This window comes from Hemitrygon akajei, chromosome 32 (assembly GCF_048418815.1).
Source record: "Hemitrygon akajei chromosome 32, sHemAka1.3, whole genome shotgun sequence".
NCBI classification, from domain to species: domain Eukaryota; kingdom Metazoa; phylum Chordata; class Chondrichthyes; order Myliobatiformes; family Dasyatidae; genus Hemitrygon; species Hemitrygon akajei.
In genome coordinates, this window is record NC_133155.1 from 31,798,083 (window position 1) to 31,821,657 (window position 23,575).

The window sequence follows — 23,575 nt, forward strand, 5'->3', positions numbered from 1 at the left end:
ACAGTGATGCGGAAAATTTTTTTCACCCAGAGAGTGGTGGATATGTGGAATGCTCTGCCCCAGAAGGCAGTGGAGGCCAAGTCTCTGGATGCTTTCGAGAGTTAGATACAGCTCTTATAGATAGCAGGGTCAAGGGATATGGGGAGAGGGCAGGAACGGGGTACTGATTGTGTATGATCAGCCATGATCACAGTGAATGGCGGTGCTGGCTAGAACAGCCGAATGGCCTACTCCTGCACCTACTGTCTATTGTCTATAATTGATTTTAAAAAAAACAGACCATGGGCACAGTTCTGCCAGATTGCATGAGGATTGCAGTGAATAGCCCTTTACAAGTCCAGCCACAAATTCTCAATTGGATTGAGGTCTGAACTCTGACTTGGCCACTCTAGGACATTAATTTTGCTGTTTTTAAGCCATTCCCGTGGAAAACAAATCTCCTCCCAAGTTGCAATTATCTTGCAGACTGCATCAGGTTTTCCTCCAAGATTTCCCTGCATTCATTTTACCCTCTACCTTTACAAGCCTTCCAGGGCCTGCTGCAGTGAAGCATCCCCACAGTATGATGCAGCCATGCTTCAGGGTAGGGATGGTGTGCTTTTGATGGTCTGCAGTGTTTGACTTACACCATAGTGTTTACTCTATGCTCAATTTTGGTTTCATTTGACCATAGAACCTTCTTCCAGCTGACTTCAGAGTCTCCCACATGCCTCCTGGCAAACTCTAGCCAAGATTTCATGTGAGCATTTTTCCCCAGTGGCTTTCTCTTTGCCACCCTCCCATAAAGCTGTGAATGGTGAAGCCTCCGGGCAACTGATGCTGTATGCACAGTCTCTCCCATCTCAGCCACTGAAGCTGCAGAGTTGTCACAGGTTCTTGGTGGCCTTCCCCACTAATCCCCTTCTTGTACAGTCACTCAGTTTTAGAGGACAGCCTGCTCTAGGCAGATTTACAGCTGTGCCATATTCTTTCTTGATGATTGACTTAACTGTACTCAAAGAAATATTCAGTGACTTGGAAATTTTCTTGAATCCATCTCCTGACATGTACTTTTCAATAACCTTTTCACAGAGTTGGTAGGAGTGTTTTTTCTTGTCTTCATTGTGTAGTTTTAGCCAGGATAATGACACACCAGCAGCTGGACCTTCCATATACAAATGTATTTTTACTACAATCAATTAAAACAGCTTGAATGCACATAGGTCTCCAAAAACAGATCTCCATTTGACTAATTATGTGACTTCTAAAACCAATTGGCTGCACCAGTGATGATTTGATGTGTCATATTAAGGGGGTGGGGGGGGGGGAGTGAATACATACAATCAATTCTTCTGTGTTTTATGTTTGTAATTAATTTAGATCACTTTCTAGAGATCCGTTTTCACTTTGACACGAAAGAGTCTTTTTCTACTGACCAATGTCAAAAAAAGCCAAATTAAATCCACTGTGATTCAATGTTGTAATTCAATAAAACATGAAAACTTCCGGTGTGTGGGGGGAGAATACTTTTCATAGGCACTGTACCTTCAGATTCGAAAGCTGGACTCAAATATAATCAAGAATGTTATAAAACTCACCTATTGAGAAACTGTGGATAGTTGTGGACACAACTCAGCACATCAAGGAAAGCAGCCTGCCCTCTGCGGATGCTGGCTGCATTTACTGCTGCTCTGTAAAGCAGCCAACTTAATCTGGTCTTCTCAACAAACTCCCCCCCAAAATCAATAAGATGATACAAAAGCCTGAAAGTGCATACCACCAACTTCTTTTCCACTGCTATAAGATTACCAAATGGTCCCTCAGTAAGGCAAGATGAACTCTTAACCTCACTAGGGTTAATGGCGCCTAACAGCGACTCCTTTGCTTGCATCTTCGGAAACAACTCTATTTCTATCTTTAATATCTCTGTTTTTCTCTTTCCGGGTTCTTTTGAAAACCCTGACCTGGAGTTACACACTGACTACGGTTCCCTGCAGGAATGCGACCCGGTCTCGGAGGTTCCATAACTGGCCATTGCTCAGCACGCCAAGGGCTCGGCCTAAGAGTCCGGCTCGGATTCGGAAGCCTAGGACCTCGGGGCTCCGGAGGCGGGCGGATCGAGGGTCGGTGTTACGACAGGAGACCCGTGTGTCGTCAGGGGAGTTGGAATATCTGCTGTGCGCACGGACACTCCGGATCTCTGCGACCTTCAGGCACAGAGTTTGAAAAAAGCAACGTAACAGACTTTTAACATCGCAGACCAGCGAGTTGTTTGTTATGTCTCCCCTCCACTGGGAAAATGGAGACACCTCCTCCTCCCTTATTAGGGGTGTAGTAAGTCAAATACCGGGTGAAACACCAAGACTTTGGGGCAACTACAAGTCTGTGTCTTTGGTGTTTGCTATTACTTTGCTCACGCTTGAGTGCTCAGTGGCTGTGCCAATGCTTGCTTTTTTTGCCGATAGGGGGACCTTGGGGTTCTAATATTTAACTGTCATTCATTCTTTGGGGCACTCCTCTGTTTTTGTAGATGGTTACTAAGAAAAACTTTTTCAGGATGTATATTGTATACATTTCTCTGACGTTAAATTGTACCTCTGAAACTTTGAACTACCTCATTATGGTCTTGCACTGATTGTCTACCTGCACTGCACTCTGACACTTCATTCTTATATTCTTGGTGAGGCCAAATTTGGAGTATTGTGTACAGTTCTGGTCACGGAATTATAGGAAAGATGTCAACAAAATAGAGAGCGTACCGAGGAGATTTACTAGAATGTTACCTGGTTTTCAGCACCCAAGTTACAGAGAAAGGTTGAACAAGTTAGGTCTTTATTCTTTGGAGCGCAGAAGGTTGAGGGGGGGACTTGATAGAGGTATTTAAAATTATGAGGGGGTTGGATAGAGCTGACATGGATAGGCTTTTTCCATTGAGAGTAGGGGAGATTCAAACAAGAGGACATGAGTTGAGAGTTAGGGAGCAAAAGTTTAGGGGTAACATGAGGGGGAACTTCTTTACTCAGAGTGGTAGCTGTGTGGAACGAGCTTCCAGTAGAAGTGGTAGAGGCAGGTTTGATATTATCATTTAAAGTAAAATTGGATAGGTATATGGACAGGAAAGGAATGGAGGGTTATGGGCTGAGTGCAGGTCAGTGGGACTAGGTGAGAGTAAGCGTTCAGCACGGACTAGAAGGGCCGAGATGGCCTGTTTCTGTGCTGTAATTGTTATATGATTATATATACTGCTGTTTTCTCTTGCACGACCTCAATGCACTGTTATGATTTATGCACTGTGGTTTATAGCGAGCACTTCCAGCTCTATAAACACTGATTAGTATAGATGGCATGCAAACAATTTTTCTTAAACTGCACCTTGGTACATGTAACATAAATAAGCCAATTTACCAACAGACAGATTTGTTCATTGGGGTGTGCAGCAAAAGGTGAGTGAAAGGGGTGAAATCATAGGACCACTAGATTGTAATACAAAGGACAGAATGCCCTCTTTCCCTTCTAATGTGCCTACATTTGTGATGAAAAGCTGAAGATGGTGCACAGAGTATTACACACCTCACCTTGCTGGGTGAGAAGGACGCTGTGGTGATCTTGGTGATCTGCTGCAGTGCGTGAGCCTACATGCTTTGCTGACACACAGTTATGGTGGGCTGTTTGTTATCACACTCAATGATCAGCAATAAGCTGATTCTGGGTGTGGCCTCACTGTGGTTTCTACATGTCTGACAAGGACCTGAGCAAGTTAAACCTTTACCCGCAGACATCACATGATCAACTCTGGTTTATAGCGAGCATTTGCAGCTCTATAAAACCCTGGATAGACCACACATGGAATACTGTCAACAGCCCTGATGAAGGGTCTCGGCCAGAAATGTTGACTGTTCACACTTTTCCGTAGATGCTGCCTCTCCTGCTGAGTTCCTCCAGCGTTTTGTAGGTGTTGCTTTGGATTTCCAGAAGATCTGCAGATCTTCTGGTGCTTGGAACGTTGTGCTCAGTTCTGGTCGCCTCATTATAGGAAGGATATGGAAGCTTTAGAGAGGGTGCAGAGGAGATTTAGCAGGATAGTACCTGGTTTGGAGAGCATGCCTTATGAGGATAGGCTGAGAGAGCTAGGGCTTCTCTCTGTGGATCAACGGAGGGTCAAAGGTGACTTGCTAGAGGGGTATAAGATTATTAGCAGCACTCATAGATGTGCACAAGATAAATGGAGTGGACAGCCAGTGATATTTCCCAGGGTGGAAATGCCTAATATAAGGGAGCATTGTATGTGATGTCACACGTGGGTGAAGAGGAGAATTACCAGGATACTGCCTTGACTAGAAGCCATGTCTTACAAGGGTAGGTTGAGTGAGCTGGAGCTTTTCTCACTGGAGCGAAGGAGGATGAGAGGGGACTTGATAGAGGTATAACTTGATAAGAGGCACAGACTGAGTGGATAGCCAAAGACTTCTTTTCCCTGGGATGGAATCGGCTGATATGAGGGAGCTTAATAGTGAGGTGATTGAAGGAAAGTGGTAAGTTTTATTTCCCCCACATAAAGAGTGGTGAGTTCGTGGAACACCCTGCCACTGGTGGTGATACGTTAAGAGCATTTAAGTGTCTTGCATAGGCACATAGATGACAGAAAAATCAAGGGCTATATGCAGGAGGGAAGGGTTAGATTGACCTCAGAGTAGATTTATAGGTTGGCCGCACAGCATCGTGCCCAAAGGCCCTCCTGTACTGTGCAGTAATGTTCTATAAATGTTCTCCTCCATCTGCATTCCTCGAGCAGGTTGGAAAGTTTGGGAGACACAAGTGGCTGCTGGAACCTGGAGCAACAAACTACCTTCTGAAAAAACTCTGAGTCAAGCAGCACCCGTAGTGGGGGAAGAATCTGTCGAGGTTTCATGTAGACACAATGCATCTGTCAAATTGGGATACAAGTCAGTACCACAGAGGGGTGAGGTCAGTCCAGCTCGTGTGTGCTGAGCCTCCCAACCTCACTGCTGGTTTAGAAGAAATTTACAATGACCCACGAGAAGCTTCAGACTTGATCCCTTGAGCTTTCCAATCAGTGTGGATTTGCAGCCAATCTCTGAACATGGAACATAAAGCAAAGGTAATGAAATGGAAGGAGGGAAGGGTAGGTGAGCAGATTTCTGCCCATGCTAGCAACTGCTCACGTGGCCAGACAGAACGGACTGGTTAAATGGACATGGCAGCGTGATCCAAGCTGCATCCTACTGGACAGCTCACTCCCTCTCATCGAACTCACTCATTGGCTGCCTGGAGGTCTCCCTATTTATCATCTGAAGGAAAGTCATTGTATGCTAAAGAGGTATTCATTTTGCAACCCAGCATTGTTTGCCATGCATTTGAATACTGAAAGATGCAACTGATGATGGGGGGGGGGGGGGGGGGGGGGGGGAAAGAGTTGTACAAATATCACAGACCTCAGAAGACAATGTAAAGATACAAATCACCTGTAACACACCCTCTGTCATCTGTACCTCTCCTTAAAAGACATGATGGGCGACTGCAGGACAGGAAGGCCATAATAGTCACTGGTGCAGAGTTATAGCTTCACAAGACTTACAAGAAGCTGTAATAAGAAATTGTTTTCAGGCATATCCAGCATGAAAACACCATCCCAATTTAGCAGCATGTACTCTCACCAATCCACATTCACGGACAAGATTAGCAGTTCTGTGAGGCCAGTATTTCACCCAGCCTTGCTCATTAGAAACTTTAACAGGTTTTCAACCTTCTGTAGTCTAGATTAGTGAGAAAGATGTACCTCAGTTCAGCATATTTCTGATATCCATTAACTAGCCTATAGCCCCAATGCTACACACAAGTGAGGTTGAGAGACAGTATAGTATATGCCAGTTCACTATGCGCCAAAACAGGGAAACACCTTAACAAGACGGAGGGTGGAGCAAAGTCACGGTGACACTAAACATCGACTCCTTTGCTTGCATCTTCAGAAACAGCTCTATTTCTATCTTTGATATCTCTTTCCCCCCCCTCCCCTTTTTTTTAAAGGCTCTTTTGCACACCCTGACCTAGAGTTACACTCTGACCTCAGTCTCGCTCTCAGGGCCTCACGAACGGCCACCTTTTGATATCCCAAGGACTCGGCTTGGAAGATGAGTTTGCATTCAGGGCGCCAGATCCTTGTGGCCCCGGCAACGGGCTGATTCAAGGCCAGTGCCCCTGACTGAGGCGTCGCAGGAGAACACCGAACGTTGGAAGCAGCTGGCCGTGTGTCCAGAGCCCACAGGCCACAGGCCACAGAGCTCGGAAAAAGCGACATGACGGAATTTTAACACCATAGATCAGCCAGTTTGTTATGTCTCCCTCTCGCTGTGAAACGGGGACACCACTTTTTCTCTTATTGGGGAGAGAGAGAGAGAGAGAGAGCCTGTGGTATGTTGAATTACCGGGTCTTTGGGATACTGCAGGTCTGTGTCTTTATTAATGCTTTGCTGCACGCTTGAGTGCTCGTGGGGGGGGGGGGGGGGCGATGCTTCTTTTGCTGGTGGGGGAGGGAGGACGTTGCTTTGCTGCTGTTTATGCATGGGAGGGGGAACTAGGGGGGCTTTGGGGTTCTAACATTTAACTGTCATTCATTCTTTGGGGCACTCCTCTGTTTTTGTGGATGTTTGTGAAGAACAAGAATTTCAGGATGTATATTGTATACATTTCTCTGACATTAAACGTACCTATTGAACCTACTGATAGAGCCGAAAATGGGAAGAGGAGTTTTCCCGACAAGTAATATTAGAAAGGTGTCAAACCTTTCAGCCTTTCAAAGCAGTAATGGCTTAATTTAATAAAAACACAAAATGCTGGCAGAACTCAGCAGGCCAGACAGCATCAATGGGAGGAGGTAGTGACGACGTTTCGGGCCGAAACCCTTCATCAGGAACATCAGGTTTTTTTTAAACACAACAATATACCACGATGGGCTCCAAGCTACATTCCAGGGGAGCATTACACAATAACAAACCCACTTTCGTGCCTCAGAGATAATCTGGTCAGTAAAAATAAACAGACTGACAATGCTGGGAAAGTTGAAGGCTCATTGTTCGCATGTCCAAGTCCAGAGGAGGGCAGTAGGCCAAAAACAGCCTGTCCTGGGTGGGAGGGAGGAAGAGGATTTGTTTGGTTGTTGATCTGCCAAGCATTGCAGACGTGCTACAATGGTGATGGAATGTGTGTAATACTTGCAGGTTGCCCCCAGCATATCCTTGAGTGTGTTGGTTGTTAACCCAGGTGATTCACTTTAATGTATGTTTGTGTGATAAATAAATCAGAATCTGAACGCAGACCCTCGTGTTCATGATATTCAGTGATGGACCAACATCTTCCAATCTGTCACTATGATGTTGGACAATGACAACCCTATAAACTCCAAACCAGGGGATAGAGTGATAGACATACCCTGTACCCTCTACACCACTACCCAGTAATGGTGACAGGCTGGTATTCTCCAGCTCTGTACTACAGTGCTATACAGCAGCACACACCCTACTCCAGTTACATACACCGACTTCTTCTCAACTGCACTCACTTGCATCCTCCATACCATTCCACAGTGACACACACTGACAATCAGTATGGCTCCATTACACTTAGTGAGGGACGCATCATTTCTAGGACGGCATTCCCAGTGATAACTTGTGAGAGTCATATCCCAATGAAATTCAGTGATGAGCCTACATTAATGACCACATTGCCATGATGTGCAGTAAGAGCCCTGTACTGTTGCAAACTGGTAACATATGGCAACAGTCCAGTACCTACCAGTCTGTGACAATCCTGTGTTCTCCTGTATCACATTCCATGACATCATAGCAGCCCTGTTTCTCTCAAAACAAACCAACAGGATGGACTGTCCAAAAGTCCAGCCCACTGTAATCTGGAATCTCTACCACAACATACGCAAAATATAGAGACAAGAGATTTTGCAGATGCTGGAAGTCGAGAGAGAGAGAGAGAGAGACACACGCACACACACACGCACACACAAAACGCTGGAGAGACTTGGCAAGTCAGGCAGCGTCTATGGAGGGGAATTAATCAGTCGACATTTCAGGCTGAGACCTGCCATCAGCTCTCTTCAATAGAACTGTTTATTTCCCTTCATAGATGCTGCCTGACCTGCTGTGTTCCTCCAGCATTTTGTGTGTGATACCGAAGATAATATAGGGACACATCATAACAACTCAACATTATCCAGTACCAAATGCTTATAATATACCATGACAGTCCCAAACATCAATAATTTTTACTCATGTACAATGGCAACTCTGTAACCTCTTGTACAGCGCTTTCCACATACACTTCCAAACATGTAATAGCAACATAACCATATAAATCAATACTTTTACAAAATACAGGAGTAACTCAGGTCAGGCAGCACCTATGAAAAAGAGAAAACAGTCACTGTTTTGCGCCGAGATCCTTCATCAGGACTACATGAATCCTGAAAAAGGGTCGCGGCCCAAAATGGCGACTGCTTACTCTCCTCCACAGACGCTGCCTGATCTGCTGAGTTCCTCCAGCATTTTGTGCACGTTGCTTTAGATTTCCAGCATCTGCAAAAAAAAATTTCTGTTTGAAAATAATATACAACTGTAGATTATTACCCTCCAAGTACATGCTACAGATACAACAATGGGCCAGGAAATATGAGGGGACGTAATTTTAAGGTAATTGGAAGAAAATTCATGGGGGGGGGGGAATGTCAAAAGTAAGTTACTTTTTTTTTGTTACACACAGAGTGGTGAGTATGTGGAATGACCCCCCAGAGGTAGTGGCAAAGGCAGATACATTAAGGATATTTAAGAAACTCTTAGATACATGGATGATTAAAAAAAATGGAAGTCTATGTCGGAGGATATAGTCCGGATATATGTAGTAGGATACATGTCAGAAGATTAATCTTAGAGTAGATTAAAAGGTCAGCTCAACGTTGTGGGCCGAAGGGCCTGTACTGCGATGTACCTTCTATGTTTCACGTTCCAAATCTGTTACCTCATTAATGCGATACAGAGACCGCCACCATCCGTATACGGTGACAGAACTGTGTGATATGCAGTGCCAACCCTACTCCATCTCCACTCCAGTGATAAACTGTTCTGCAGTGAAATGCTTGCAATCCAGTGCTTTAAAATGGAGGCCCTGCACATGCCAACTATGTGATCTGGTACTATACAAATACACACTGCTCATTCTCACTGTACTCCATGACAGACTGGCACCCACCCAAGTGTCGCTCGCAGTGCTGCGTCCAGACATCGTCCACAAACCTCAAACTGCTGCCTGTTGTTGCAACAAGCCTTGTACCACAATGAGGAAGGGAATCTGCCTCCCTGAACAGAGTGGAGCTAAGAGCCAGTCTGGGTGCAGCCATCGGCTGTCCGACTCCAACGAGATTTGCTCACGTTATCACAATCGGTCTATCTTTCTGAGTTCATCAGCTGTCACAGTCACTGACCTTCAACTGTTCAGCTCACTGCCCAAGACCTTGGCAGCTGCGATCCCGGCTGCCGATGGGGGAGGGCAGCCCAGCCTGATTTCCTCACAGTTCTGCATGGACTTCCGACATATCGGCTAGTGCTTCCAACAGTCATCACAACTTCAATTCCCCTAAATTGGTCACAACTCTCCTACTGTGCAAGAGCTTGTCACTGCTGGACTGGAGGGTGTACCTTATGAGAATAGGTGGAGTGAACTCGGCCTTTTCTCCTTGGAGCGGCGGAGGATGAGAGGTGACCTGATCAAGCTGTATAAGATGATGAGAGGCATTGATTGTGTGGATAGCCAGAGGCTTTTTCCCTGGGCTGAAATGGCTAACACGAGGGGGCATAATAGTTTTAAGGTGCTTGGAAATAGATACAGAGGGGATGTCAGGGGTAAGTTTTTCCACACAGAGAGTGGTGGAAGCAGATAAGTCTTTTAAGAGCCTCTTTGGTAGGTAGATGGAGCTTAGAAAAAGAGAGGGCTATGCACTAGGGAAATTCCAGGCAGTTTCTAGAGTAGGTTACATGGTCGGCACAACATTGTGGGCCGAAGGGCCTGTAATGTTCTGTAAATTTCTATGTTCAATGTAAAAAGGGGTGGGCTGGGTGAGCTCTTCTCACTGATAATCCCTATCCCACTGGTTACCATTTTAAAATATTTAAATACTGTCACATGTACATCAAAACATTGAAACCTTTATAGACAGATGTGTCATTTGCATCAATTCAAATCTGCAAAGAATGCACTGGGCAGCCTGCGAGAGTCACCAAACTTCCAGCGCCAACATAGCATGCCCACAGCTCACTAACCCTAACTGCACATCTTTTTGGAACGTGGGAGGAAACTGGAACACCTGGAGGAAACACTTGGGGTCATGGGGAGAACGTACAAACTCCTTACAGGCAGCAGTGGAAATTGAACCCCGACCGGCGATCGCTGGTGCTGTTAAATGTCACACTACTGTGCCACCCATTTGCAGAACTGTGTGCATGATGTAGAGTGTGGTTTGTACTAGCTACAGATCTGAATCAATTCACAACTATAAACTTTCTGAAAGCAACATTAAGTTTATAACCTATTGATCTGAGAGGTTAATGAAATTGTGAAACTCAAGTCAGTGACTAATCAGAGCCTAACGCTCTACCTTGCATCTCAATACTTCTCAAATTGCATGGAACAGTTATTCTTTCTAAACTGATCGACAGAAGGCAAGGGGACTGGAAACACACTGGGCACTTGGACATGTTGATACCGAACACTATCCTGAAAAGTGAAAAACTGCAGATGCTGGAAATCTGAGATAAAAGCAAAACTAACATTGCACATATTCAGCAAGTCAGGCAGCATCTGTGGAGAAGGCAACAGAATTATTAGGCTCACTTGCTCTGATGACAGGGCATCAATCGGAGAGCTTCAAATCTTGTTTCTCTCTTCACGTATGCTGCCCAACCTGCTATGTATTTTCAGCAGTTCCAATTTTGTCACTGGTCAAAATGGGCATTGTGACTCTGTTTAAAACGTTACATTAACATTGACAAGATACTAAAGGCTACAGGCATCAAAATGATGATTTTAACCAAAACTAAACACTGCATCTTACCTTTGCTTTACGTGCAAAGAGTATGTGAGAAGGTCCCTCCCAAAAACTGAGCCCCCCCTTCAGAATCACTGGCCTTGTTCCATTTCTGACAATAGGTTACTGAGACAGTTTCCAGCCATCAGAACCAACATCTATTGGCATTTGTACAATGCGCTCATCAGAACAAAATAACATCAGGCACTTCATGGACCAATTTATGGGACAAATGTCATAACTTAAAGGAGGAAATATTAGGGCAGAAATGGCTCAGGGTTTGGTTTAAGCACCAGGGAGGCAGAGGGGATTACAGGGTAACTGTCACAATGTTGGAGGAACTCAGCAGGTCAGCCATCTATGAAGGAGAATCATCAGTAGACATTTTGGGCCAAGACCCTTCATCAGGACTGGAAAGGAAGGGGGTAGAAGGTCAGTATACAGTAGTGGGGTGTGAAGAAGATGTCAAAGCAGGTGAGAGGTGAGACCAGGTGAGGTGGGGGGTGGGGAGCTGAAGTGATGGATGGAGAAGGTAAAAGACTGAAGAGGAATCTCATACAATGGGAGAGTGGGAAGAAAGGGAAGGAGGAGTACCAGAGGGAGGTGATAGGCAGAAGTAAAGAGAAGGGGCAAGAGGGGAGCCAGAATGGGGAATTGTAATGAAAAAGGAAGGGAAGAAGAAACCAACAGAAGTTTGAGAAATCAATGTTGTATGTGCTCCAGCATCTGTAGAATCTCTTGTGTTTATGTTGGGGATTAGAGGGTCTTGGATCCTAACAGCCAAAAGACAACTTTTTGGTTCTTCTAAAGCATCCTAACATCATCACAGACTAAACTGACAGATGGTTCCCATCAACCCTGCCCTGGGAATATAATAAAGACTGGGATTGAGAGATCAGGCTCAATGCTGTTTCATACTTGGTTCTGTGACATTACTAAACAATGACTCCTATCACGTGACTATCCATAAATACTAGCAGAAGAAACTTGGACTGAAAGCATCTGTACATTTTGTTCCACTGGAGGCCCAAATCCATGTCCACCCCCTGAAGGAATGGTTCCCTACCTGATTCTCCCCACATTCCCATCGACTGCCCTCAGACAGAACTAACTGTGTACAACCAACTCATGTCTTAGTGAGGAAAGAGGAAACAGGAGTTCCCACAGGGACAACGTGCAAACTCCACACAGACAGTTCTGCACGTCAGGAATGAATGCAGATCACCAGATCTTTGAGGGTGCAGGTCTACTTGCTGCATTGCTGGGCACCGTCATTGATTTACTCCAACTAAGGTGTTTGTTTGTGCCGATGCTGTTGTGGTATCCTCACCCTGACTTCAGAACAAGAGGTCTCGGGTTCGAATCCGGCCAGCTCCTTGCACGCTTTCCATCTGTGCTGGGTTGAGTGTCAAGCCACCAACTCGTTCTTGTAAAACAGACAAAAGCTAAAGAAACAACACGGTTGCTACCTCCCAATGCACCAAACAAGGTGCAGGGAGGAATTAAGGTGCTACATAAATACAAATTACTGCTTTGCTGCATGAATACCTAGATGACTACAAACACAAGGGATTCTGCAGATGCTGGAATCTAGAGCAACACACAAAATGCTGGAGGAACCTGATGAAGGGTCTTGGCCTGAAACTTCGACTGCTTATCCCCTTCCATAGATGCTGCCTGACCTGCTGAGTTTCGCCAGCATTTTGGGTTGTGTTGCTCAAGATGATTAGTCTTGATAAAACAAGAAAGAGATTAGGAAACATATTCAATAATAACTTCACACCCAATGAGGAAAACTTCGCAGGGCCACAGGAGGGAACTGGAGCACGGTGACCTCTTCCAAAGAACTGATACAGACACAACAGCCAAAGTGACCTCATTCAGTTCTGTACGCGATTATATAGCACTGCCACACTCTAGGGGGATGATCTATCTGCAGTGAAACTGGTGATACATTTTCCTGCATTGTTCAGCAGTATGCAGTGACGTGGTTAAAATTAATAGAGAGAGAATTCCCCACAGGAGCAATAAGATGTTATAAAACCTCACAGAGAAAGAACTTGCAGTGCTAAGTTTGGGCAACACATATCATTAAACATCCATCAAAGTGGGTAGCTTTGATCCTTCAGTGAAGCACTGAGCTTAATCCGAAGACAACGGTGGAATAGGACAGGGAGAATAAGCTGATGCAGTGCAGGTGGGTGTCAGCAATGTGGCAGAGTAACACTGAGTTAAGACTACCTCCCACTCTCTCCACAAAAATCTTGGGGAGGTGGACCTTCACCTCCCGCTCACTCTCACTGTATTGATAACACAGCGGCTTACTTCCACTGTCAAATGCAAACTCTCTCCACTGTGGATAAGCTACATTGCACAGGCCGACAGGATGCGAGTTCCACCTCACCAGGAAGCTCACAGTGCACCGGGCACAAGCTCACATCCTGCCCTCGCCACAGAACAACCATCCAATGATCTCACTCCCCCCATTCTCCTCTGACTCTCTCTTACAGGAAAGAGGATGCAGAGGAAGAATGAGCCAAGAGAAATGGAGAGGGGAAGGAAGGAAAGAAGGACAATGAAACAAGGGAACGTGAAGGAAGACAAGGTGGTGTGCAGGACAGGGAAGGTAAGGGGAGATAGGTTGAGGTGTGGGGAAGGTGGTAAAATTTTACATTCAGTGGCAATTTTATTAAGTAAATCTCTAATCAGCTCATTAATATAAATATATAATCAGCTAATCATGTGACAGCAACTCATTGTATAAAAGTATGCAGTCACTGTCAAGAAATTCAGTTATTGTTTAGAGCAAACACCAGAATGGGGAAGAACTGTGATCTAAGTGACTTTGACAGTGGGACGATGGTTGGTGCCAAATGGGGCGGTTTGAGTATCTCAGAAACTGCTGATGTGCTGATGTTTTCACGCACAACGGTCCCTAGAGTTTGCAGAGAATGATAAAATAAACAAAAGCATCCAGTCAATTGCAGATCTATGGTTGAAAATGCCTTGTTAATGGGAGAGATCAGAGAATGGTCAGACTTTTGGAAGGCAACAGTAACTCAAATAACAACACATTACAACAGCAGGGTTAAGACTTAGCATCTCCAAATGCACAAGTCAAACCTTGAAGTGTATGGGCCACAGCTGCAGAAGACCATGAACATACACTCGGTGGCCAATTTATTCAGTACAGGAGGTACTCACTAAAGTGGCCCCTGAGTGCAGGATCCCAATGGCGAAACATCACCAAAAAAAAAGATTGTTTTGCTTTGAACATTCATTGGGAGATCTTTGAATGTTATCAATGAGCCTCTTGGAGCATTGGGTGGCTGAAAGCAGAAGATCAACCACACTGGATAAAATATATCTGCCACTCTCTCTGTATATTACCATGACTGGGAAGAAGTAAATTCTGTAATTACTTTGATTGCAAGATGCTATTTTACTCACATTATCAATTAGCTCCACTATTTCAACGTCATCATATATGGTTTAATGTAAGGTTAGAGAATATTTTAATTTGATAAGGATTCATCAACCTAGAATTCCTTATCAGCAATTTACATTTCCTTATTCCCTCACAGGAATTGCACAAGACCACAGTTTAAATGGAGGTAATTTTAGGCCAGGCAACCAAAAACTCAAAAGTAGGAAGTTTTAAGAAATCAAACAGGAGCATAGAAACTAAGAGGGAGTGTTGAGTTTTGGATGGAGATGTCTAATTGCATGAGGAAGGAAACTCAAAACCCATAAAAGGCCGTTGCTATCAGAGGATTGCAGACTGCAGGAGAGTACAGATATGATAGAGTGACCACAGAGGGATTGGATAACAAGGGTGAGAATTTTAAGATTTAGAAGTTGGTTTACAAACCAGTGTAGACCAATAATAGAGGTGATGAGTGAGTAGAACATGGTGCTAATTAAGATATTGGATCCAGAGTTTTGCTAGTTTCTGTCATTTGATAGCAATGTATTATCAGACAGACTTCAGAAAATGTTAAGCAGATGGTACATTATCACTCAGCTTGGTACTGATGGGGGTAATTCCAATAGGATCCAACCAATTCACAGACAGGCACTTACAGTTTGCCCTTTGACTATGATTCACTTGAAGAACTACTGTACATCACTTCACTCACTCTAACCACCTTTCTCAACTTCACACCATGCGCATCTAATCAGATCCACTATGGGACCAACAAGAGTCCAGCTATAGGATGTTGAAATGGGACACAGCTAATTGGTTGCTACTGTGAGATCTTAGGTCATCCACTGTATGCTTGCCAGTCCAGCAGAAATTCCAGACTGCATTTGTGGATTCAATATTAGCATCGATATATTTAGGCAGATGCTTTAATGACTTATAGCAAGATGGCACCAGTGACACTGGGCAACAAAGATTTTACTTCCTGAATAATTTGGGTGTATCTTGTGGATTTTGGGCTGCTGATCATGAAAATCATCCTGAAATTTCCTTATCATGCACCATTTTTCAAAAAATGTTCACCTATATTTGTTATTTCCGTTCATAATTCAAGTCCAAATGACAACTGCCAATAGTGAGGAAGGTATTATTGTTGGTCCGCAAACCAAAAAAAGGTCATCAATGACAAGTAGTTCAAAGAACTTCCCGTAGGACCACAGAAAATCACACGGAAGACATTCAAGGATGTTGTTGAAAATTTTCTTAGCAACTACAGAGCACCAAACTACGTGTAGCTGGTTGACAACATGCTTCAAGCGCACAAAACAATGAAGAGCAACATGTCACTAAAGATTCATTCCCATTTAGTCTTCTTCCCTGCAAACCTTGTCGCTGTCAGTGACAAGCATGGTGAAAGTTTCACCAGAACATTGTGGTCATGGAGAAATGGTATCAGGGCAACCAGAGTCCATCAATGCTGACTGATTATCGTTGGGCGCTTAAGCCAGAAGCCTCAGACGCTGAATACAAATGAAAATTAACTAAGCTAAAAATGTTTTGTTGAACTATTGCTAAGTGTCAGCACTGTCATGCAACTGAATGCATTATATTCAATAAAAGTTAATTTCCTGTTTCTCCAAATTCCTACGTGATACAAGTTGTCTGAAATTCTATTTGTATTCAGCATCAAGCAGTCTATCAAATCAAAAAACATTTCTGAGGAAGCATAACGCTTTCAAAACAATTTGTTGCCCTGTGTGACCAACAGTGACATCTTACAAAATTGCAGGCTACTCCTCTACTGCTTCTGAACAGGGATCAATTGCAGCCTGTAACTTCCCTCTTAAGGATGTGTTTGTGGGCTGACTGAATGATCTGGCGCTGCTGTGACCTGCTGCTGTCGAGAGGGGCGCATGCTGCATTGATTCCTAATGGCAGAATATAAACCTGTGGTTGGCTCCTTTATTCCGTGCCAATTAAAGGATCGAGCAAGATTAAAATCAGAGAGGAGGAGAGCAGAAAATGAACGTGTGTTCAGTGTTGTCTGCCTGCATTTGACCCATTTCCCTCTTGCTACTGCCAGAAGGTACGGGAGTCTTGGGTCCTACACTCCAAGTTTCGATCGCCTTGGCAGCTCATGACTGTGATTTGATGCTTTATGCCCTCAGTGATGATTTCATTTTACTATTTGCATGAATTGATCAAGGTGGTTCAGCATGGAACTGGATCTGCGGCTGTGGTCTGAAGCCTTTGACTCCATGTCAGTCAGCTGAGTGGCCACTGCCATCAGCTCCTGGTCTGGCTGTACCTCACCTCAGCAGCTCATGGCTGTGGTCTCACTTTCTGGGAATTCTACTGTCTGATGTTTAATGTTTTGTGTGTTATTTGTTCTCCTTTTGCTGTTTGCGTGACTAGTTCTCCCCCCCCCCCCCCCAGCATGTCTGATGGCTTTGTTGCTTGGGGGGGGGGGGGGGGATTTCTTTAAACTTTATTTGTTGTGTGTGGGTGCCTGCAAAAAGACCAATCTCAAAGTTGTAGACTAGATACATGGCTGGATAATAAATGTACTTTGAACCTGAACTTTGAATGGAGCAAAGCATCCCAAGAATTCAGCAAAAAGAGGACCAAGATATTAAAAAAAGGACAAGATGGAATATAAGAGCAGGCTGGACTACAAAAACTTTAATACAGTGATACAGGTCAAGTACCCCCTTATCTGAAATACCTCAGGCCAGAAGTGTATTGGATTTTGGAATATATAATCAGATAGCTTGGGATCGCCATCATTTCCAACTCTGAATATATGTGCTACCATTAAGCATTCTGCTTTACACTTGTTCATCACACATGTGCTCAACAGAAATTATTACATATAATTAATATAGTGTGTTCACAGTAACTAAAGTAGCATCGGGTGAATACCTGAATTAGCTGTTGTACAACAAACAACAGCAGGCTTTCTGTCTCCACCTACAATGCCACATTTTAATTAAAAGGTTACAGCACACTATTTGTATTTTACTTTTTTAAAAAAAATAGGCTTTGTTTTTGTACCTTACATAATCAGCATCGTAGACTTATTCTGGTGATAAGATTGTTGTCGCTTTAAAAATGTAATGCAATGGCTTTTCTTAAATTTCTGCGACCAGCCTGCTGAATTTTCACAGCTACCTTCAATGTTTAGTTCGTCGTGATAGGTCATTGCTTGTTTCATGATCAACATGCCGTTAAGTGGCATATGTTCACTCCGACACTGACAATACACAATAAACACCTTCATTTATTGCTTTCTGCAGTGTTTTTCTATTTTTCATTAACTTCTGTTCATTACACACAAGGTCATTTCTCAGCATTATCTGTGGTGCACAGAAACCGGCACATCAGCTGGGAACCCTCCCAGCATCTTGTGGAATCTTCAATCTTCCAACTGTGGCGTCACGTCAGCACTCAAAAAATATTCGGATTTTGACATTTCAGGTGAGGGGTACTCAGTCTATACAAACATTAAAAAGGAAAAGACCAGCACGGGCAAGTGGGTGCTCCTTGCAGACAGAAAGGGGATGATTATTAATAGGAAGTAAGGAGATGGCAGAGGGACTGCCATTCATGGAAGATTCACAAAATCTGCTATATATATTTTTATTTGGAGAATTCTGGATCCGATAAGAACAACGTCTGCTCCGATTTTCAAGATCCACCATTTTGGAAGAAAGTTTACTGTTCTTCTCCTCTAGGTTGGAGCAGAAAGTTTCAAGATGTTGAACACGGCGTTTCAGGTCTTCAGAAGTTAAGTCAATGCGAGACAAATGTTCAGCATGTTCATCCACTCTAGCATTAATCCGATCCAATTTGGAATCCAGCTGGTTGAAATAAGTTCTAAGTTCAGTTCTAAAATCCATTAAAGTATCTTGTCGATGTTGTTCCAAAACAGTGAGAATCTCAGCCGGCAAAGCCGAGGAAGTTTCCTTTTTCCCGGTTTTAGTACTTTTGGTAGCCATTATAAGATAGATGTGTTCGCAGGCAGTTAAAAGAGAACTGATAAAATACCAAACTAAGGTTTAAGAAGGGAGACATGGTGCAAAGTTAAAAAAGAATAACAGAGCAAAAGTTCGGAGCGACTAAACAATCGCCATCTTACCAGAAATCCAATCTGATAAGAACAAAGAACTGAGGAAACTGGTGAGCGTAAAAACTACGGTAGTATATCCCAAGCATCCAAATATCTACAGGGTTTTATAAAAAAAAAGAAGACAGCTTCAGAGGTAGCAGAATCTAGTTATCATTTTCCAAAACTCTGTAGATTCTGGATTTGTACCTGACAATTGGAGGGTAGAAAGTGTATCTCCACTATTTAAGGAGGGAGAGAGAAAGCCAGGAACTACCAATGTTATCAAGCAACAGTCATAGGGCAAGTGCTGGAATACAATGTAATAACAGAATATTTGAAGAGAATAGGACTGAACATGTATTTATGAAGAGAAAAATATGTTTGACTAATCTGCGGGAGCGCTTTCAAGATATGATTCACAGTACAGATAAAGGAAGACCAATAGATATAATGTATTCGGGTTTTCAAAACGTCCCACAAGGAAGTCTGATCAAGAATAATGTGTGGAATTGTAATATATTGACCAGAAACAGATATAATTTTCAGACAGAAGGCAAATCGAAGGATTAAATCGATCCACACACACAAAACACTGGAGAAGCTCACCAGGTCAAGTAGCATTCACAGAGGAAATAAACGGTTAACATTTCAGGACGAGATGCTTCATTAGGACTAGAAAGGAGGGGACAGAAGCCCAAATAATGTGGCGGGGGAGGTGAAGGAGTACAAGCTGGCAGATGATAAGTGACCCTCGGCCTGAAACGTCGACTGTTTACTTTTTTCCAAAGATGCTGCCTGGCCTGCTGAGTCCCTCCAGCATTTTGTGTGTTGCCTTGGATTTCCAGCATCTGCAGAATTTCTCTTGTTTGAGATGATAGGAGAGATCAGGTGAGGGGATATGATGTGAGAAGCTGGGAAATGATTAATGAAAGAGATAAAGGGTTGCAGAAGGGGCAATCTGACAGGACAGGGGAGTGGACCATGGAATAAAGGGAAGAAGGTTAATCAATCACTCTGAAGCTGACAGGTACCAATGATTGCAGAACAGGCTCCAACTAATCACAATCTCCTGCTCCTATTTCCTACATTGAAAACATTTAACAAGACCACAGGAGAATAAAATTTGTTTGAGAAACAAGAGGAAATATTGGGGAAGATGGCTAAACATTCTGTTAAGCAGGTAGTCTTCAAAGTCTTTGAAGGGCAAGGAGATAAGAATAAGAACAGGAAGTGGACTATCAGGCCCCAAGAGCAGTCCTGGCCATATTCTGCCTCAGAGACATTTTACTGCCTTATACCAGAACCCTCAATATTCCAAAATACATCAATCTCTGTTTTAAACGGTCAATGAGGGAGCCACAACAGAATTCTAGGTCAAAAGAATTTCAAAGACTCACTACCCTCTCAATGAAGAGATTTCTCCTCATTTTAATCCTCAACAGCCTGCCCCTTCTTCTGAAGCTTTACTTCCTGAGCTGCAGAAATTTCTTCCTTATGTACAGCCTGTCCAACAATTTCAGAATTTTCTAAGTTTCAACAAGATTTTCTCTTATTCTAACAAACTCACAGTTGACTCAAAACCTCCACATCACAAAGTCTCCATGGCTGGAACCCATCTGGTGAATCCTCACTGCACTCCCTCCATGTCAAGTACACCCTTTACAGTGACAAGGCCAAGACTGTACACAGTAGTTCAGGGATAGTCTCAGGAAGGTTTAATTGCAATAAGTCATCTTTACTCCCACATCCAAAACCCAATGATTAAAATTCCATCTGTTGGCCTTCAATGACCCAAGTACAAATACACTTAGATCCTTTCGAACAACACCACTCAGTTTTTCTCTATATCACAAATTCTCCATGTTGATGATTTGAGTACCAAAGAAGCTAACATTTTTCTACAGTCTTCCATCTGTCATGTTCTCTTCTGTTCCCTCAACCTGTCCATGGCATCCTGAAGCCTTCTTTACATTCTCCTCTGTACTCAGTCTTAACTAGTTCAGCTTTATTAGCAATCTTGGCAATATGACATTTAACCCCTTCAGCCAAATCTTTGATGAAGGTGGGAACAAGCTGCTGATGCCTGTGACACCCTAGCAGACACAGCCTGCTAACCCAAGCACAATCCATTTATTACCAATCTGCTCATCAGGTGAAGAATGTCAGAGCTGGTTGTGGTCATGCAACCTGGCAGTTTAGAGGCAGCATCATAAACACAAGAGATTCTGCAGATGCTGTAAACATTGAGCAACATGCACAAAACATTGGAGGAACTCAGCAAGTCAAACAGCGTCTATGGATGGGAATAAACAGTTGACATTTTGGACTGCAGCCCTGAGCAGAAGCCAGGCGGTGGAAGGGAGGCCAGAGGCAGCATGGAGATGAAGCTGATTACCACCAGCACTAACTCGGAAACTGATGCTCTGGTTTCAATAATGTTGCCAAGGAGCAGTTTGTGAATACAATCTGATTGCAACACTGCCTGATCCAATGCGCAGGATCAGAAGAGGCTACACAGAATTTTATACTCAGCCAACTCCATCGTGGGCACAACCCTCCCCGCCTTCAACGACATTTTCCAAGAGGCTATGCCTTAAGGGGGCAGGATCCATCATTAGACACTCACATCATCCAGGACATACCCTCTTCTCATTACCACCACTGGGGAGGGAGTACAGGAGCTTGGAGACATTTTAGGAACAGCTTCTTCCCCTCCGCCATCAGATTTCTGGACAGTCTATGTCGTTATTCCGCTATGCATTCGTTACTTGCCGTACCATACTAATTTTCATGCTTTGCACTGTACTGAGGTCACAAAACAACAAATTTTATTACATTTGCTGCTGATAATAAACCTGAAAAAGGTATTGGGACTGATTTATTACGACCAGGAGTATTAATGGCAAGAAGACATTGTGGCTGGTACTTTGCCAACAATGTGGTTGTTCTACAGGCTGAGTGACAAAGAAAACATGCCGGTTTAGTTAAAAGGGCCAAAGGCTATGGAGAAGGACAAGGTACCATAGATGAGTTTTGAGGCAATATATTAGTGACCATGATCAGATGAGATCTTATTATGCAAATGAATCCAAATAAAAAGAAAGACTGAGAAAGTTAGTAAGACTAAAAATTCAAGGACTTTGTAGATGAAAGGAATGTGAGTAATTTAAGTATTTAAGTAAATCAAGGATTACTGTAAAGGCAACAGTCTGTACACCTCTATTCCAATAAAAGACATCAGACAGGTCTTCGTGGCTGTCCAAGGTCAGACACTGCAATCAGAGTAGCACAAGTATGGATTTCACCTCAGCTTGCCCACCAGCATTATCATCCACCAGAGCGAGTGGACTCAACGCACATCTTGCAGTTATTCTGTGCATTTTAATGTCATAGAATGAGTCGTACAGCAATGAAATGGGCCATTTGGCTCAACTCATCCACATCAAACCAGATGCCAACCTCAGCAAGTCTCGTTTGGTTGATACTCCTCCAAACCCTTCCTTTCCATGTACTTATCTATGTACAAAGGAGGGCCATCCCTTTCCTAAGGTGTCAACACACTAAAGTAGATGGTAATATCTAACTGACCAAGTATGGAGGTCAAAAGGATTACTTAAACACCGTGGTAAGCCCCAGTTCAAATGACTAGGCTGGAGGGACAGGTGATGCTGCGTGGACAATACAATCGCATTGGAAAGTCATCATGAACAGTCCCTCAATTAACATCAGTCATGGGTGCCGGGTAACAAACTCAACTCTGAGTCAGAAGGCAGCACTGGTAAAGGGCCCATCCTTCAGGTGAACCATTAAACCCTGCTCATCCACCCACTCCAACACAAGATATTTCCACAGCAATATCAGAGAAGAACAGGGAGGGCCTGGCCGGCTTCACTCGACACCGCTGGGAGAGATTACCTGACAAAGACTATGCTGTTATTTCCAGGATCTGATGTACAGGTAGCTTTCTGGATCTCCAGCATTTCAAATATACTTGGAAAACACTTCATTGGTTGGAAAAGCTCAGAGCTTTGAGAGATCTCAAAATCAAAATAATAGGCCCTCCAAAGACCAGCAACCCTGTATTAATGCACTAAAGGGTTGATCCTTTTTCAACCCTGTTTTAATGCTTTAGAAACTACTCCCCAAATCCTTCATGATTTGACAACACAGTCAATTCCCACTGGGCGAGGTGGAGATGTTGATCCCAGATAGCTGTCTGCAGGCTCATTCAGAACACCTGTACATCCCATAGTGTCTGGATGACCTTCAGCTCATACTTAACTAAAAGCATGAACTTAACATTCTGCTCACACTGTGCATGTAATGATACAGTAAAACAAGGTTCACAGAAACTTGTTTAAAGTCCTTGTCCCACCACACCCCACACCCAGAGTAACAAAGGCATTTTCATTAAAGATACCGGGAGTGAGGAGTGTGAAAAGCAAAAGGAAGTCTAAGCGGGGAGAGTGAGGGGGGAAGAATTGTTTTGGGGGAGGGGGGGGAAGAAGAGCCTAACCACTAAGGGGGGAGGGAAGAAGAAACAGAGACAAAAGGGAACAGAGGGGAAGTGAAAACGACAGGGGAGGGTCTATGGGCAAGAGAAAGGGGGGGATAGGGGCAAGAGAGAATGGAGGTAAAGGAGAGAGGAAGATGGGGAGGAAAAAAACAGAGGTGGAGAAATGAAAGGCTGGGGACTGCGGAGAAGAACGACGTCGAGGTCAGAGGGTTAGTGGGGCTGGAGATCCTGAGAATGGGATCTGTTAGCGGGTGGGATGGCGGGGACAGAGCAGGGTGTGGAGACAATAATAAAGGCTGCGGAGAAGGGTAACGTGAGGAGGGGCGGTAGTTAATTTTGGTTGGTAGGTTTGCGCCCCAGGGTTCTGTGGGAGATCAACGCCCGGCTGCTCTTACACGTGCAGGGAGGCTTTCATCGAGAGGCACGGGGTCCGGCAGAGCGCCT

General features: G+C 43.9%; 1 protein-coding gene across 4 annotated transcripts in view; it reads right to left on the minus strand.

Annotated features, from left to right (window-relative positions):
- Nucleotides 1-23,575, minus strand: part of map7d1a (MAP7 domain containing 1a) — a 308,464-nt gene that overhangs the window by 179,449 nt on the left and 105,440 nt on the right. The window lies entirely within an intron of this gene.